This window comes from Pseudophryne corroboree, chromosome 6 (assembly GCF_028390025.1).
Source record: "Pseudophryne corroboree isolate aPseCor3 chromosome 6, aPseCor3.hap2, whole genome shotgun sequence".
In the NCBI taxonomy this organism is placed as follows: Eukaryota; Metazoa; Chordata; class Amphibia; order Anura; family Myobatrachidae; genus Pseudophryne; species Pseudophryne corroboree.
In genome coordinates this window covers 537,986,514-538,003,709 of record NC_086449.1, presented here as the reverse complement: position 1 = coordinate 538,003,709, position 17,196 = coordinate 537,986,514, and positions in this window count along the sequence as shown.

The window sequence follows — 17,196 nt, the reverse complement described above, 5'->3', positions numbered from 1 at the left end:
AGGGAGAGAGACAGTGTCAGGGATGGACACATAGACAGTGTGAGGAAAGAGAGAGAGAGAGGTAGACAGACAGTGTCAGGGGGAGAGGGAGAGACAGATTGCCAGAGAGAGATAGTGTTATAGAGAGAGGGAGAGAGAGACAGTATCAGGGAGAGAGAGTGACAGGGGGAGAGAGTGAGAGATAGTGTCAGGGATGAAGAGAGGGAGGGAGAGAGACATTGCCACTGCCAGGGAGAGAGACAGTGTCAGAGCATGAGAGGGTGAGGCAGAGACAGTACCAGAGAGAGAGAGACAGTGTCAGGGAGAGAGATAGGCAATATCAGAGATAGGGAGATAGAGACAGTGTCAGAGAGAGAGAGAGAGAGAAAGAAAGAGAGAGAGGGCTAGAGACAGTGACAGAGAGTGTCAGGGAGACAGTGTCGGGAAGGGGGTGAGGAAGAGAGACAGTGTCAGGGAGAGAGATAGGCAGTGTCAGAGAGAGGGAGATAGAAACAGTGTCAGAGAGAGAGAGAGAGAGAGGGCTAGAGACAGTGACAGAGAGTGTCAGGGAGACAGTGTCAGGAAGGGGGTGAGGAAGAGAGACAGTGTCAGGGAGAGAGACTGTAGCAAGAAAGAATGTGTCAGGAAGAAAGCAAGGGTGGAGAGAGAGGTGTGGGGAGCAAGCAGGAGATACAAAACCTGCTACAGCAGAGATCTCTAATGAAGGTGGGGCATCACAGCATTAGGCCCTGTCCCCTAAATCCCTGCGAATCGTGGCACTTCTCTACTGATAGTGCTCGGTGCCTGACAGATCACATGCCACATCATCCACGGCTGTAGGGGAGTGCTAGCAGCAGTAGCAATTTATTCCATGGGCGGGGGTGAAGGGGGAGCTGTGGGCCTCAGAGGTACCCAGAGGTAGGGTTTGGGGGGAGCAGCGGGCCCTGGGAACAGCCCAGGCCCCATAGCAGCTGCACCCCCTGCACCCACGGTAGTTACGCCACTAACTAGCGCCGATTATCATTTTTGAAAGCCATTGTCCGTGATAATCTTTACTAAATGGCAAAAGCCCTGTCTAATGAACAATGAAAACAGTTGTCTTCATCAAAGATATGGCTTTTCAGGGCTTAAAAAATAAGCCCTGGTTCATACAGTATGGGGTAAATTTACTAAGATGGGAGTTCTATTTAAGATGGGATGTTACCCATAGCAAACAATCAGATTCTACTTCTCATTTATCTAGCACCTTATAGAAGATAATACCTGGAATCTGATTGGTTGCTATGGGCAACATCCCATCTTAAATAAAACTCCCATCTTAGTAAATTTACCCCTATGTGTTGTGCGGTATTTTTATTTCTCCCATCTCCCAGTGGATTATAGATTGTATGTCAGTTTTAATACCTTAAACCCAGGATTAAAATGTCTCTGAATGGACATTATGTATTTTGATATCTCAATATTTCTTAATATAACGCTTGTATTTCAATAAAAAAAATAAAAAAATAAAAAAATTGTCCCTGAATGTTTAAAAAGCAGAGAGACTTACAGAAGAATGGGTAAATATTTAAAGAGCACAGCATGCAGTATGTTACTATTTTAGCAGAATGCCTTCATATTGTAGTATTGATTATATCCCACTAACATAGGGCCTGATTCAGAGATTGAAGCAATGTTGATGTTGTACGTAGTAGAGCGACTTTTACTACAGCGCATATGTCTAAGCTACACTGAGCATGTGCTGTGCTGGTCTTACGATGGTGGTTGCAGTGTGGATTTATTTGCAAAATGATTTACATTCAGAGAGCATTTGTCACAGCTTTTGACTTTGCTCATGTATGCAGTACACGTGGTTTTGGTGTCTTAAGATCAATGGCCATGCTGCGCGACCACAGGGCTACTCATTAAATGAAAATCGACTGATTTGTATCTGATGGTTGCATTTTCATACACAAGCAGCGGATCTGAGACTACTCCAGTGGGCGTATTAATACAAATCCCGAGGCTGCAATATTTGCATATTGCGGTTGCGTATGAGGTCACAGAAGTAACAGCATTTGCTTACATTTCTGAGTCAGGCCTATAGTACATAAGCTACCAGGGTCCTCATCCTCTTTGTAATGGTTGCAGCCTTGGCCTATTGGCTAAACGTCTGTCATTTTATTGTAGTCATCTCTAATAAAATTCTCTCGGATTGCTTAGTGATTCTGGTAGGAAAACTTCTTCCCTGAATTGGAGATTTATAATAAATTATATCTTCTACTCTCTAATTAAGATTTTTAATAATGTAGCTTTTTTTCTTTCCATTCAAATCATTGATAAAAAGACCAACAAAGTACTTGATCTTTGATCACTCAGAGTGCCTTGCTCTTCATGATACGTATAGGGCAGTAGAGAGCCTGACTGGGCCCAGGTACTTTTCAGGAGGCATGTCCTAATTAGAGGAGGCGTGGCCATGCACCCTTAGAAAAAAATACAGATTTTTATTTTATTTTAAGCGCCTCCCTTGCCATACTACAGCCCAGCATACAGCAGCACGTGCTATGTTGAGGAGAAGAGCTGCAGCTGCTGCTGCCAGGTAAGGTGGAGGGGGCCCAGGACCCCACATTGTGCCCTCAATGGGCCTTACCATCAGACCTGGGCCGGGGTATTTAGTACTCCCCCCTCTCTCAGCACCAATGGATACTTACAGCAGACTGTATTGCTAGGTGTAATTCCGGGTTTTTCTCATTTTGAGAATATCTTATTCTAAAGCAAGAACGAAGTTTGTATGTCAAGCAATGCCAAAAAGGCAAACATTAGATTGCCAAACTGCACTCAATTGCCTCATATTGTGTTCCAAATCATGACATTGTAGATTACTAAATGTATGTCTCATTATGAATTACATGTGCGATGAATAAATACAATTATTTACTGCCAATTTTGCAATGTAATACTGGAAATATTGGGGGTCATTCTGACCCATTCGCTCGCTGCTTTTTATCGCAGCCGAGCGAACGGGTACCCACTGCGCATGCGCCGGTGCCATAGTGCGCCGGCGCATGCCAGATTGCCGAAGGCCGTAGCTGGGCTGCGATCGCCTCTGTCTGATTGACAGGCAGAGGCGGTCACTGGGCGGGAGGGGGCTGTACAACAGCATTTGGGCACTGTTTCGTGGGCTCGGTCCGGCCAATGCAGGCGTGGCCAGACCGTGCGGGGAGTGCCCTGCAGTGGCTGCGTGACGTCATGCGCAGCCGCTGCGTGATGTCATGCGCAGCCGCTGCGGGTCGGGTAGCGACGAGTAGCTTCCGGCCAGCACACTAAAGCGGCGCTGGTCGGGAGCTACTCTTGAAGTGCAAGGACATCACCGCTCTGCGATGCCTTTGCACTTCTGCGGGAGGGAGAACCGGCACTGACATGCAGGGCGGACTAGCCCTGTGCTGGGCATCCCCCCGCATGTCAGTGTGAATGATCGTAGCTGTGCTAAATTTAGCACAGCTACGATCATCTCGGAATGAGGGCCATTGTCTCTGTTTTGGTGTTGCACTTTGTTTTCCATCTGGTTGGCACAATATAGGACTGCATGGTACAGTAGGAGAGCACCGTAATATCTTATGTGAGCAAGACCATAGGGTCTATATTATATACTAATACTCCACTATGGAAAAAGCTACTCCTCATGTGCACTAAAAATATCCCGACCGAGGAGAGTGAACGTTAAGTCTCCCCCTGGAGCTGACAGCATAGACCCATTCCCACTCCTCACTACACTCACCTCTCTCCTGGCGTGCAGCTGCAGCACTGAGATTTAAAAAAAAACGAAACTTTATTGATAACAGAACAAACGTCACAGGTTGTCTCACTTCCTGCTTCTCACTAGTATTCTTGTGAGGAGAGGCAAATAATGGCAGCTAGAGATGGTGAAGTCGGCACTGTGGAGAAGACCGACACCTAACAGAAAGTTACCTCTTAGTAATAACTGGGTCACTTAGTGTTCCCATAGCTGCCTATGGCAGCATTCTAGCCTGCTATTAGCGCTGAAAGATAGAAGGCAGAGCAGATCCCTTTAGTACCGGAGAAGTGATATGGATTACACTTTTGGCCCTCTTATGTCCACTTACTACATGAACCCCATGTCACTGTCCTGAACATAATCTTTGAAGCAGACATCAATACTTTTATTATTAATGCTATTATTATAATTATCATTTTTGCTGTGCATTTTTTTTTACTATGTTCCTCTATTTATTATGCATATCTATAAAACATCTTAAAAATGCTAATTAAAAATAATTCATTTATCCCAAAGAATATAAATCTGTTTTTTGTTTGTTTTTTGTTTTGTTTACTTTACACAATGGAAGAGAAGTGATACGCAAAGCGCTAGGAGGAATAACACGTTCAACCCTATATAGTGATACTTCACACTGCAACCCACTATTTCTTTATGAGTAGAAACACTTAAAGGTTTACTTGAAGTTGAAATAACATTTCTAAAAGTTTTTACACTTCCTTCAAAATCTGCAGTACCCGAAATGCCATCGTCATACTCTCTCTGAATTTAGGGTTAGATGTACAGTACTAAGCTGTGAAAAGAGTGGAGAATTTGCCCATGGCAACCAATCAGCTGCTCTGTATACTTTTATAATATGCAAATTTTAAATGTTACTTGAAAGCTTGGTTGCCATGGGCAACTTCTCCACTGGCTCACTTCTCCACTCTTTTCACTGCTTAATACATCTCCCCCTTAGCCTTTGCCCTAAATTTATCAAGCCTTGGAGAGTGATAAAAAGCAAGGTGATAAATGTCCAGCCAACCTGCTCCTTAATGTCATTTTTCAAACACAGCCTGTGACATAGAAGTTAGGAGCTGGTTGATTGGTACTTTATCACCGTGCTATTTATCACTCTCCAAGGCTTGATAAATGGGGGTCTTTGTTCCAAAGATTGTGCAGTGCAAAACATTCACTATATGCTCCGCAAACAGGTGTATGATCAACTTGCATTAACCCATTAGTGAACATGGACAACACTAGATCTTGGAAACATACTGTACAGAATACTGCTCCACACGCCCAAACTTGTTTCTATGACATGACGTTGTTAGTGTCACGATACACTTTGACAAGTTGGCAATGAATTTCGATGCAGAAATCTGATCACACTACGTACCTCAATGTTTGACCATGTTTCCGCCAGCCCCGTCATCTTATTACTAATGTTGGGACAGTATGACTGATATGAGGCGCAGTCTAATGGCTGTGATGGGAAGCAGTTATATACCTGCTCTGGCCTGGCGGGATATTAAAATGAAATAGAAAACATTACACACAAGGTCTTTTTACCTTACTTATTGAACCACCCTTGTTGATAATGTTATTAATAAATATTAATAATATTAATAAATATTGCGCTTACATGCAACGTAAATTAGATGTCTTTGTAAATTAGATTTCCCTACTTATATTCTTTTGTACTCATTGCCTATGTTGCAAGATGCAAGTAAGAAGTGACTTTTATGTCATTCACTGAAGTAATAGAAGTAATGCCAAGATTGTGGCATCAGTCAAAGAGTCAACACCCTGCATCTGCTTTGATTTAGAATTATACATGAACAGTAATTGGGAGAACAGGAAACAAGTAGGGGGTTTCTACAATCAGGATTTCACTTTTTGTTACCTTGGCTTATTATTCTTATGTGTTTTATAAATTCTAGAAGCCCTGAAAGTTTTAGGGTTTGGATGTAAAAACATCATGCCTTCTCTAGATTAAAGCCCAAAGTCTTTCATAATTGTCCACATGTGGTAAATGATAACTATCACGGGCAGTACGGATGGTGTAAAGGTTAGTAATACTGCCTCACAGCACTGAAGTCATTAGTTGGGTTCCCACCATGCCTCTCACTGTGTGGAGTTTGTATATTCTCCCCGTACTTGCGTGGCTTTACTTCGGGGTACTCCGGTTTCCTCCCACATTCCAAAAATATACTGTTAGGTTAATTGTCTCCCAACAAAAATTAACCCTAGTGTGAATGTGTGTGTGTGTACATGTAGTAAGGAATATAAATTGTAAGCTCCACTGGGCAGGGACTGATGTGAATGGTCAACTATTCTCTGTGAAGCGCTGCGGAATATGCATGCGCTATATAAATAACTGGTAATAACTGGTAATAACTATGGAACAGGGGCGTTTCTCAAGAGGTGGAGGCTTGTGTGCTCCATCTGGGCCCACTCCTCTCAAGCCGGCAGCGCTTAGCTCTGGGCATTAGGGTCCATAAGGGACCCTAGCGTTGTCCCAGAGTCTACAGCGCATGCGCAGATCTCTGGGAAAATGGTGCGGCGGCCATTTTCCCAGTAATTGTTCTACTGTGCATGCATGAAACATCGGTAAAATTGCACGGCACCATTTTCCCAGTGATTTCTGCAGCAATGCTGCTGCGCCACAGGTTTCCGGAGGGTAAGTATAAAAAATAATGGGTTCAGGGTGTGCGGTGTGGGACCCCTGGACCCAGGGGCCCATGTGCTCCGCACACACTGCACCCATTATAAATAAGCCAGCGCTATGAAACGTATCCAATTAGGTGCAGGAATGACAGAGCAGGGAAAAGCACAGAGTTTAACGTCTAGAGCTATTTAACTATTTTGCATTATTCTGCATTTTATAGGTCTTTGGTGAGCTAAAAGCAAAGATAAGGAGCGCTGGTTTAAAATTCAATTAATAGATTTAATATCAGTTTGTAAACACATATAACATAATAAAAACTCAATTGAGTATCTAGATAAGCTGACACTTCAATATGCTCATGGTTGTGCACATAACTCTATTTAAAAGTTCAAAGACATTATTTCCATTCAATGGTAACAAGTTCCAATTGTAAACCACAGAAGCAGGTATCAAATGGTTTTGCCAGCCAAAGCTTAATTAGCAATCCAGGTTTCCTCTTAACTGCCTTTAAGCTGTAATTATGTCCTCCAGGTGCGAAAGTATTTAGTGAACATAGAATGGTTTCAGGATAGTTTATAATAGAGCTCGATACCGGTTCAAGTATCCGTAAAGTGTAACCATACAGACAATGCAAAAGATGGAATTACCAGACCAGGCTGTCACAGAATTTTCACCACCAAGATGCTAGTATTTCTCTGACGTCCTAGTGGATGCTGGGGACTCCGTAAGGACCAAGGGGACCAGCGGCTCCGCAGGAGACTGGGCACAAAAGTAAAAGCTTTAAGACTACCTGGTGTGCACTGGCTCCTCCCCCTATGACCCTCCTCCAAGCCTCAGTTAGATTTTTGTGCCCGAACGAGAAGGGTGCACACTAGGTGGCTCTCCTGAGCTGCTTAGTGAAAAGTTTAAGTTTAGGTTTTTTATTTTCAGTGAGTCCTGCTGGCAACAGGCTCACTGCATCGAGGGACTAAGGGGAGAAGAAGCGAACTCACCTGCGTGCAGAGTGGATTGGGCTTCTTAGGCTACTGGACATTAGCTCCAGAGGGACCGATCACAGGCCCAGCCATGGATAGGTCCCAGAGCCGCGCCGCCGGCCCCCTTACAGAGCCAGAAGACAGAAGAGGTCCGGAAAATCGGCGGCAGAAGACGCCCTGTCTTCAACAAGGTAGCGCACAGCACTGCAGCTGTGCGCCATTGCTCTCAGCACACTTCACACTCCGGTCACTGAGGGTGCAGGGCGCTGGGGGGGGGGCGCCCTGAGACGCAATAAAAACACCTTGGATGGCAAAAAAAATGCATCACATATAGCTCCTGGGCTATATGGATGAATTTAACCCCTGCCAGAATACACAGAAAAACGGGAGATAAGGCCGCCGAGAAGGGGGCGGAGCCTATCTCAGCACACTGGCGCCATTTCCCCTCACAGCTCCGTTGGAGGGAAGCTCCCTGGCTCTCCCCTGCAGTCACTACACTACAGAAAGGGTTAAAAAAGAGAGGGGGGCACTAATTACGCGCAGTATTAAATAATACAGCAGCTATAAGGGGAAAAACATTTATATAAGGTTATCCCTGTATATATATAGCGCTCTGGTGTGTGCTGGCAAACTCTCCCTCTGTCTCCCCAAAGGGCTAGTGGGGTCCTGTCCTCTATCAGAGCATTCCCTGTGTGTGTGCTGTGTGTCGGTACGTTTGTGTCGACATGTATGAGGAGAAAAATGATGTGGAGACGGAGCAGATTGCCTGTAACAGTGATGTCACCCCCTAGGGGGTCGACACCTGAGTGGATGAACTGTTGGAAGGAATTACGTGACAGTGTCAGCTCTGTATAAAAGACAGTGGTTGACATGAGACAGCCGGCTACTCAGCTTGTGCCTGTCCAGACATCTCATAGGCCGTCAGGGGCTCTAAAGCGCCCGTTACATCAGATGGCAGATATAGACGCCGACGCGGATACTGACTCCAGTGTCGACGGTGAAGAGACAAATGTGACTTCCAGTAGGGCCACACGTTACATGATTGAGGCAATGAAAAATGTTTTACACATTTCTGATAATACGAGTACCACCAAAAAGGGGTATTATGTTCGGTGAGGAAAAACTACCTGTAGTTTTCCTGAATCTGAGAAATTAAATGAGGTGTGTGATGATGCGTGGGTTTCCCCCGATAACAACTGATAATTTCTAAAATGTTATTGGCATTATATCCTTTCCCGCCAGAGGTTAGGGTGCGTTGGGAAACACCCCCTAGGGTGGATAAAGCGCTCACACGCTTGTAAGAACAAGGGCTCTACCCTCTCCTGAGATGGCCGCCCTTAAGGATCCTGCTGATAGAAAGCAGGAGGGTATCCTAAAATGTATTTACACACATACTGGTGTTATACTGCGACCAGCAATCGCCTCAGCCTGGATGTGCAGTGCTAGGTTGGCGTGGTCGGATTCCCTGACTGAAAATATTGATACCCTAGATAGGGACAGTATATTATTGCCTATAGAGCATTTAAAAGATGCATTTCTATATATGAGTGATGCACAGCGGAATATTTGCCGACTGGCATCAAGTCTAAGTGCGTTGTCCTTTTCTGCCAGTAGAGGGTTATGGACACGACAGTGGTCAGGTGATGCGGATTCCAAACGGCATTTGGAAGTATTACCTTATTAAGGGGAGGAGTTATTTGGGGTCGGTCTTTCAGACCTGGTGGCCACGGCAACAGCTGGGAAATCCACGTTTGTACCCCAGGTCGCCTCTCAATATAAGAAGACGCCGTATTATCAGGCGCAGTCCTTTCGTGGGCAAGCGGACAAAAGGTTCCTCATTTCTGCCCCGTGACAGAGGGAGAGGAAAAAGGCTGCAGAAATCAGCCAGTTCCCAGGAACAGAAGCCCTCTCCCGCCTCTGCCAAGCCCTCAGTATGACGCTGGGGCTTTACAAGCAGAATCAGGCACGGTGGGGGCCCGTCTCAATGAATTTCAGCGCGCAGTGGGCTCACTCGCAAGTAGACCCCTGGATCCTTCAGGTGATATCTCAGGGGTACAAATTGGAATTCGAGTCGTCTCCCCCTCGCCGTTTCCTAAAGTCGGCTTTACCGATGTCTCCCTCTGACAGGGAGGCAGTTTTGGAAGCCATTCACAAGCTGTATTCCCAGCAGGTGATAATCAAGGTACCCCTCCTGCAACAGGGAACTGGGTATTATTCCACACTGTTGTGGTACCGAAGCCGGACGGCTCGGTGAGACCAATTCTAAATCTAAAATCTTGAACACTTACATACGGAGGTTCAAATTCAAGATTGAGTCACTCAGAGCAGTGATTGCGAACCTGGAAGAAGGGGACTACATGATGTCTCGGGACATCAAGGATGCTTACCTTCATGTCCCAATTTACCCTTCTCACCAAGGGTACCTCAGGTTTGTGGTACAGAACTGTCACTATCAGTTTCAGACGCTGCCGTATGGATGGTCCACGGCACCCCGGGTCTTTACCAAGGTAATGGCCGAAATGATGATACTCCTTCGAAGGAAGGGAATTTTAGTTATCCCTTACTTGGACGATTCCCTGATAAGGGTAAGATCCAGGGAACAGTTGGAGGTTGGTGTAGCACTATCTCAGGTAGTGTTGCGGCAGCACGATTGGATTCTCAATATTCCAAAATCGCAGCTGATTCCGACGACTCGTCTTCTGTTCCTAGGGATGATCCTGGACACAGTCCAGTAAAAGGTGTTTCTCCCGGAGGAGAAAGTCAGGGAGTTATCCGAGCTAGTCGGGAACCTCCTATAACCGAGCCAAGTCTCAGTACATCAATGAAAGGGTTCTGGGAAAAATGGTGGCTTCCTACGAAGCAATCCCATTCGGCAGATTCCACGCAAGAACTTTCCAGTGGGACCTGCTGGACAAATGGTCCGGGTCGCATCTTCAGATGCATCAGCGGATAACCCTGTCACCATGCACAAGGGTGTCTCTCCTGTGGTGGTTGCAGAGTGCTAATCTTCTAGAGGGCCGCAGATTCGACATTCAGGACTGGGTCCTGGTGACCACGGATGCCAGCCTGCGAGGCTGGGGAGCAGTCACACAGGGAAGGGATTTCCAGAGCTTATGGTCAAGCCTGGAGACATCACTTCACATAAATATCCTGAAGCTAAGGGCCATTTACAATGCTCTAAGCTCAGCAAGACCTCTGCTTCAAGGTCACCCGGAGTTGATCCATTCGGACAACATCACGGCAGTCACCCACGTAAACAGACAGGGTGACACAAGAAGCAGGAGGGCAATGGCAGAAGCTGCAAGGATTCTTCGCTGGGCGGAAAATCATGTGATAGCACTGTCAGCAGTATTCATTCCGGAAGTGGACAACTGGGAAGCAGACTTCCTCAGCAGACACGACCTCCACCCGGGAGAGTGGGGACTTCACCCAGAAGTCTTCCACATGTTTATAAAACTCGACAAGCATTGCGCCAGGTCAAGGGACCCTCAGGCAATAGCTGTAGACGCTCTGGTAACACAGTGGGTGTACCAGTCAGTGTATGTGTTCCCTCCTCTGCCTCTCATACCCAAGGTACTGAGAATCATAAGATGGAGAGGAGTAAGCACTATATTCGTGGCTCCGGATTGGCCAAGAAGGACTTGGTAACCGGAACTTCAAGAGATGCTCACGGAGGATCCGTGGCCTCTACCTCTAAGAAGGGACCTGCTCCAGCAAGGACCCTGTCTGTTCCAAGACTTACCGCGGCTGCGTTTGACGGCATGGCGGTTGAACGCCGGATCCTGAAGGAGAAAGGCATTCCGGATGAAGTCATTCCTATCCTGATCAAAGCCAGGAAGGATATAACCGCAAAACATTATCACCGCATTTGGTGAAAATATGTTGCGTGGTGCGAGGCCAGTAAGGCCCCGACGGAGGAATTTTCAACTAGGTCGATTCCTACATTTCCTGCAAACAGGAGTGTCTATGGGCCTGAAATTGGGGTCCATTAAGGTTCAAATTTCGGCCCTGTCAATTTTCTTCCAAAAAGAACTAGCTTCAGTCCCTGAAGTTCAGACGTTTGTAAAAGGGGTACTGTATATACAGCCTCCTTTTGTACCTCCAGTTGCACCTTGGGATCTCAATGTAGTTTTTGGGTTCCAAAAGTCACATTGGTTTGAACCACTTAAATATGTGGAGTTAAAATATCTTACATGGAAAGTGGTCATGCTGTTGGCCCTGGCCTGGGCCAGGTGCATGTCAGAATTGGCGGCTTTATCCTGTAAAAGCCCTCATCTGATTTTCCATTCGGACAGGGCGGAATTGAGGACTCGTCCTCAGTTTCTCCCTAAGGTGGTTTTCAGCGTTTCACCTGAATCAACCTATTGTGGTGCCTGCGGCTACTAGGGACTTGGAGGACTCCAAGTTGCTAGACGTTGTCAGGGCCCTGGAAATATAGGTTTCCAGGGCGGCTGGAGTCAGAAAATCTGACTCGTTGTTTATTCTGTATGCACCCAACAAGCTGGGTGCTCCTGCTTCTAAGCAGACTATTGCTCGTTGGATTTGTAGTACAATTCAGCTTGCACATTCTGTGGCAGGCCTGTCACAGCCAAAATCTGTAAAAGCCCATTCCACAAGGAAGGTGGGCTGATCTTGGGCGGCTGCCCGAGGGGTCTCGGCTTTACAACTTTGCCGAGCAGCTACTTGGTCAGGAGCAAATACGTTTGTAAAATTCTACAAATTTGATACCCTGGCTGAGGAGGACCTGGAGTTCTCTCATTTGGTGCTGCAGAGTCATCCGCACTCTCCCGCCCGTTTGGGAGCTTTGGTATAATCCCCATGGTCCTTACGGAGTCCCCAGCATCCACTAGGACGTCAGAGAAAATAAGAATTTACTTACCGATAATTCTATTTCTCGTAGTCCGTAGTGGATGCTGGGCGCCCATCTTCAGTGCGGATTGTCTGCAATACTGGTACATAGTTATTGTTACCAAAAAATCGGGTTATTGCTGTAGTGAGCCATCTTTTCTAGAGGCTCCTCTGTTATCATGCTGTTAACTGGGTTTAGATCACAAGTTATATGGTGTGATTGGTGTGGCTGGTATGAGTCTTACCCGGGATTCAAAATCCTTCCTTATTGTGTACGCTCGTCCGGGCACAGTATCCTAACTGAGGCTTGGAGGAGGGTCATAGGGGGAGGAGCCAGTGCACACCAGGTAGTCTTAAAGCTTTTACTTTTGTGCCCAGTCTCCTGCGGAGCCGCTGGTCCCCTTGGTCCTTACGGAGTCCCCAGCATCCACTACGGACTACGAGAAATAGAATTATCGGTAAGTAAATTCTTATTTTTTCAAGCTGGCACTGCATGAATACTTAGCGGTATTAGACCCGACGGTCAAGGATGTCCTGGGAGGACTCGCCGGATCTGGCGGTCACGGCGCTCGGTCCTCACAGCTGGTGGGCACGGTAAATACTTGCACACAGAGGAAGCGGCTGGAGTAGAACTGGACTGGCTGCAGCATACACAGTGCCCAATGGAGCGTGCTCTACGCGTTTCTCCGCTCTAATGGTAAGCGGTTTCCTCAGGAGATTAGTACAGGTATGTTTTAAAAGTCCATTCAGCCAACAGGAAAGTCCCATTCATTTGAAGTACACCTGTATCTAATTGATGCACCAGCTTATTCATCCAAGAAAAATGAACCTAACTATCTTTATGAAAAAAACCCTATCAATCTTTAGTGCATAATTAAAAGAGAATACATATATCTAAACTATTTGTTAACACATTAATGATTACATACAGGTATATAAATCATAATATTCTATATAACCACATTTCTTTATTTTATTTTGTTTTATTTAATTTATGGCATCACAGAGAACATTGGTGTCATCTAAACAATCACCGCATAAAACACTCCTAATATTGCAATAGACTCTATTCTAAACATGAGTCTCCATGGCTCATCTGGTAAGCCCTCAGACTACAGCTCACAAGGTCACAGGATCGAATCACAGCGGAACCCAGCATGAGTTCAGAACATGGTCTTCATCTATATTCTTATTAAATTTAACCTTTTTAAGTACACAGTATTCCTATCGGGTCTAATACCGCTAAGTATCCATGCAGTGCCAGCTTGAAAAATACTAGCATCTTGGTGGTGAAAGATTAGAAAGACCTGAAAAAAAGAAGACCAGCTTAATATCAGAAAGTAATGAACCACTCTTTATTTCAAGATTTAACAGCTCTTCAAATAAAATTAGAGATATTTTGATAAAAATTTTCTCAGTGTTAAAAATGGATAGAGTGTTATCAGGCTGTTTGAATGATAAACCTAAAGTGGTTTTCAAAAGAGCCAATAATTTAAAGAACCACTTTTCACCTAGTCACTTCAAACCCATTGCTACTCATTGTACTAAGAAGTTGCATACATCTCAGGTACATAGAGGACAATGTAAGAAATGTTTGAAACCCAGATGTATTACGTGTAGATTTGATGAATCAGAGAGTTATGATTTTTCAGCCCCTAAAGACACTGGGAATCACAAATTTAGTATCATCGGATCCATTACTTGTCAGAGCACATATGTTATATATGTAATAACCTGCATATGTGGTCTGCAATATGATGGACGTACTACTCGGTCCCTGAATACACGCTTCTTGGAACACAGAAGACTCATTAATAAGAAGATACTTACGCACAGTGTTCCCAGACATGTGGCTCAGTCACATGGGGGAGATATCAAAGCTATTTCTATCAAGGGCATTGAGCATATAGAAGAGACCCCAAGAGGTGGTGATTGGTTTTATCGCCTCTGTAAGCAAGAAGCGTATTGGATCTGCTCGCTCAATACCCTTGTTCCAATGGGTTTGAACAAAAACATTGAAATGAATAATATCTGATAAACTAGTTTATGGCTTAATGTAGAATGTTCTTTAGTTTACCTACAGAATGCCATTTCTATCTTGTTGGTCTCTGGTTTACTCTAAAACTAATGAATTTAACAAACTTTCTCTATATCAGGATTGTGTCTTTTAGATTTCTCTATTACTGTGCAATATGGGATATAGGGTGGTTTATACGGGCTATACCTTATTGTGTTTAATAGAAATAAAAATAGAATGTTACTGTAGATTAAATTTTGGATGGTATGATATTGTAGGTTATCCACCTATATATATTGTTGAAATCTACATTTACTATCAAATAGAGGTATTGTTTGGGGTATACTGTTGGGGGTTTATAACTCCTTTAGTGAGTGTGGTCTTATCTAGATTATAAAAATGGAATCTAATTCTACCAGTCTCTGTTTTGAAATATAGGAATACTGTGTACTTAATAAGGTTAAATTTAATAAGAATATAGATGAAGACCATGTTCTGAACTCATGCTGGGTTCCGATCCTGTGACCTTGTGAACCGTAGTCTGAGGGCTTACCAGATGAGCAATGGAGACTCATGTTTAGAATAGAGTCTATTGCAATATTAGGAGTGTTTTATGCGGTGATTGTTTAGATGACACCAATGTTCTCTGTGATGCTATAAATTAAATAAAACAAAATAAAATAAAGAAATGTGGTTATATAGAATATTATGATTTATATACCTGTATGTAATCATTAATGTGTTAACAAATAGTTTAGATATATGTATTCTCTTTTAATTATGCACTAAAGATTGATAGGGTTTTTTTCGTAAAGATAGTTAGGTTCATTTTTCTTGGATGAATAAGCTGGTGCATCAATTAGATACAGGTGTACTTCAAATGAATGGGACTTTCCTATTGGCTGAATGGAATTTAAAAACATACCTGCTGTGGACACCTGTACTAATCTCCTGAGGAAACCGCTTACCATTAGAGCGGAGAAACACGTAGAGGACGCTCCATTGTGCACTGTGTATGCTGCAGCCAGTCCGGTTCTACTCCAGCTGCTTCCTCTGTGTGCAAGTATTTACCGTGCCCACCAGCTGTGAGGACCGAGCGCCGTGACCGCCAGATCCGGCGAGTCCTCCCGGGACATCCTTGACCGTCGGGTCTAATACCGCTAAGTATCCATGCAGTGCCAGCTTGAAAAATACTAGCATCTTGGTGGTGAAAATTCCGTGACAGCCTGGTCTGGTAATTCCATTTTTTGCATTGTCTGTATGGTTACACTTTACGGATACTTGAACCGGTATCGAGCTCTATTATAAACTATCCTGAAACCATTCTATGTTCACTAAATACTTGCGCACCTGGAGTACATAATTACAGCTTAAAGGCAGTTAAGAGGAAATCTGGATTGCTAATTAAGCTTTGGCTGGCAAAACCATTTGATACCTGCTTCTGTGGTTTACAATTGGAACTTGTTACCATTGAATGGACATAATGTCTTTGAACTTTTAAATAGAGTTATGTGCACAACCATGAGCGTATTGAAGTGTCAGCTTATCTAGATACTCAATTGAGTTTTTATTATGTTATATGTGTTTACAAACTGATATTAAATCTATTAATTGAATTTTAAACCAGCGCTCCTTATCTTTGCTTTTAGCTCACCAAAGATCTATATGTTCACTTTATTTGACATCCAGAGTGTCCTATAGGAGCTGCAATGTAATTTGAAGCTATTTATTACATTTATAGAAATATTTTTTTGTGTATACAGGTAGTTTTATTTGTTCTTGTGCGCCTGATTAACTATTCATATACACTAATGTAACGTTGAGTGCATTTTGAAAAGTAACATTTTATTCTGCATTTTTCCTGCATGGTAGCCCACAGAGTCCGTGTAAAATGCTGGAATATATGGGTTTCCCTATGCATTAAGTCCCTGAGGGTGCATTTCAAAGCAGACTTTTTCTGGCAGGTTCCAGGCTGCAAGATAAAGTGTACTCTCTGGGGCTTAATGAGCAGGGAATACTGTAGGCAGCTAATTGTATCAGACATCGCTGACAATTACCCACGGCCAAATGGATATACCCCTACGTTACAAATAGAGCGGAAGAGTAGGATTTGGGAAGACGAAACAGTGTTAGTGTGTCACAGTGTTAAATTTATTTGGTATTTTCACAATAAACAGTAATGTTGATAACTTTTGACTAAACAGCTAAAAAATATTTATTCTGTATTTAATAGCATTTTCGAACTTGAAGAATGTTTTTAACTGAAATGGTATTATGTTTATTTTAATTCTGCATTAACACAGTATGACCTATATATGTATTATCTGAATACACATTAACAAAATTAAAATGATATTTTCATGCTTTTTTGAAAATGTTCTATTCAGTATTCACGTTAAGGAGTAGACTTGGAAAACAAAAGAAAACACATTAAAAATACATTGAGCAATGTATATTAATAACAATTATTGTCTTTCAAATATATATTTGTAGAAAAACACCTGAACATTCACTGTCAATGTCATAATAAATGTTAGTTGTTACTACTAGTATGCTGCACACTTTGGCCAAATGTAATAGAGTGAGAGTTTCAGAAAGTGAGAGATTTGGTAAGGTTTTGCAGGGTTTTTTTAAAGTGGCAATCATTTACACAGCGAGATCAACCTGGTTTTGTAGTGTAAATGATTGCCACTTTAAAAAAACCCTGCAAAACCTTACCAAATCTCTCACTTTCTGAAACTCTCACTCTATTACATTTGGCCCTTTGTGTCTAAATATGCAGATATCTATATAGTAAGATACCAAAGAAGAGCTTTATTTTAATCTGCGGCACCCATGTGGATTTTCTTTAGTTCTTTATGTATGTTATGTTTCTTTACGCTTATGTATGTATGTAAAATATTAGTATTTATTATTAGAGCAATTTTGCACTGTTAACATCACCTCAGTAAGG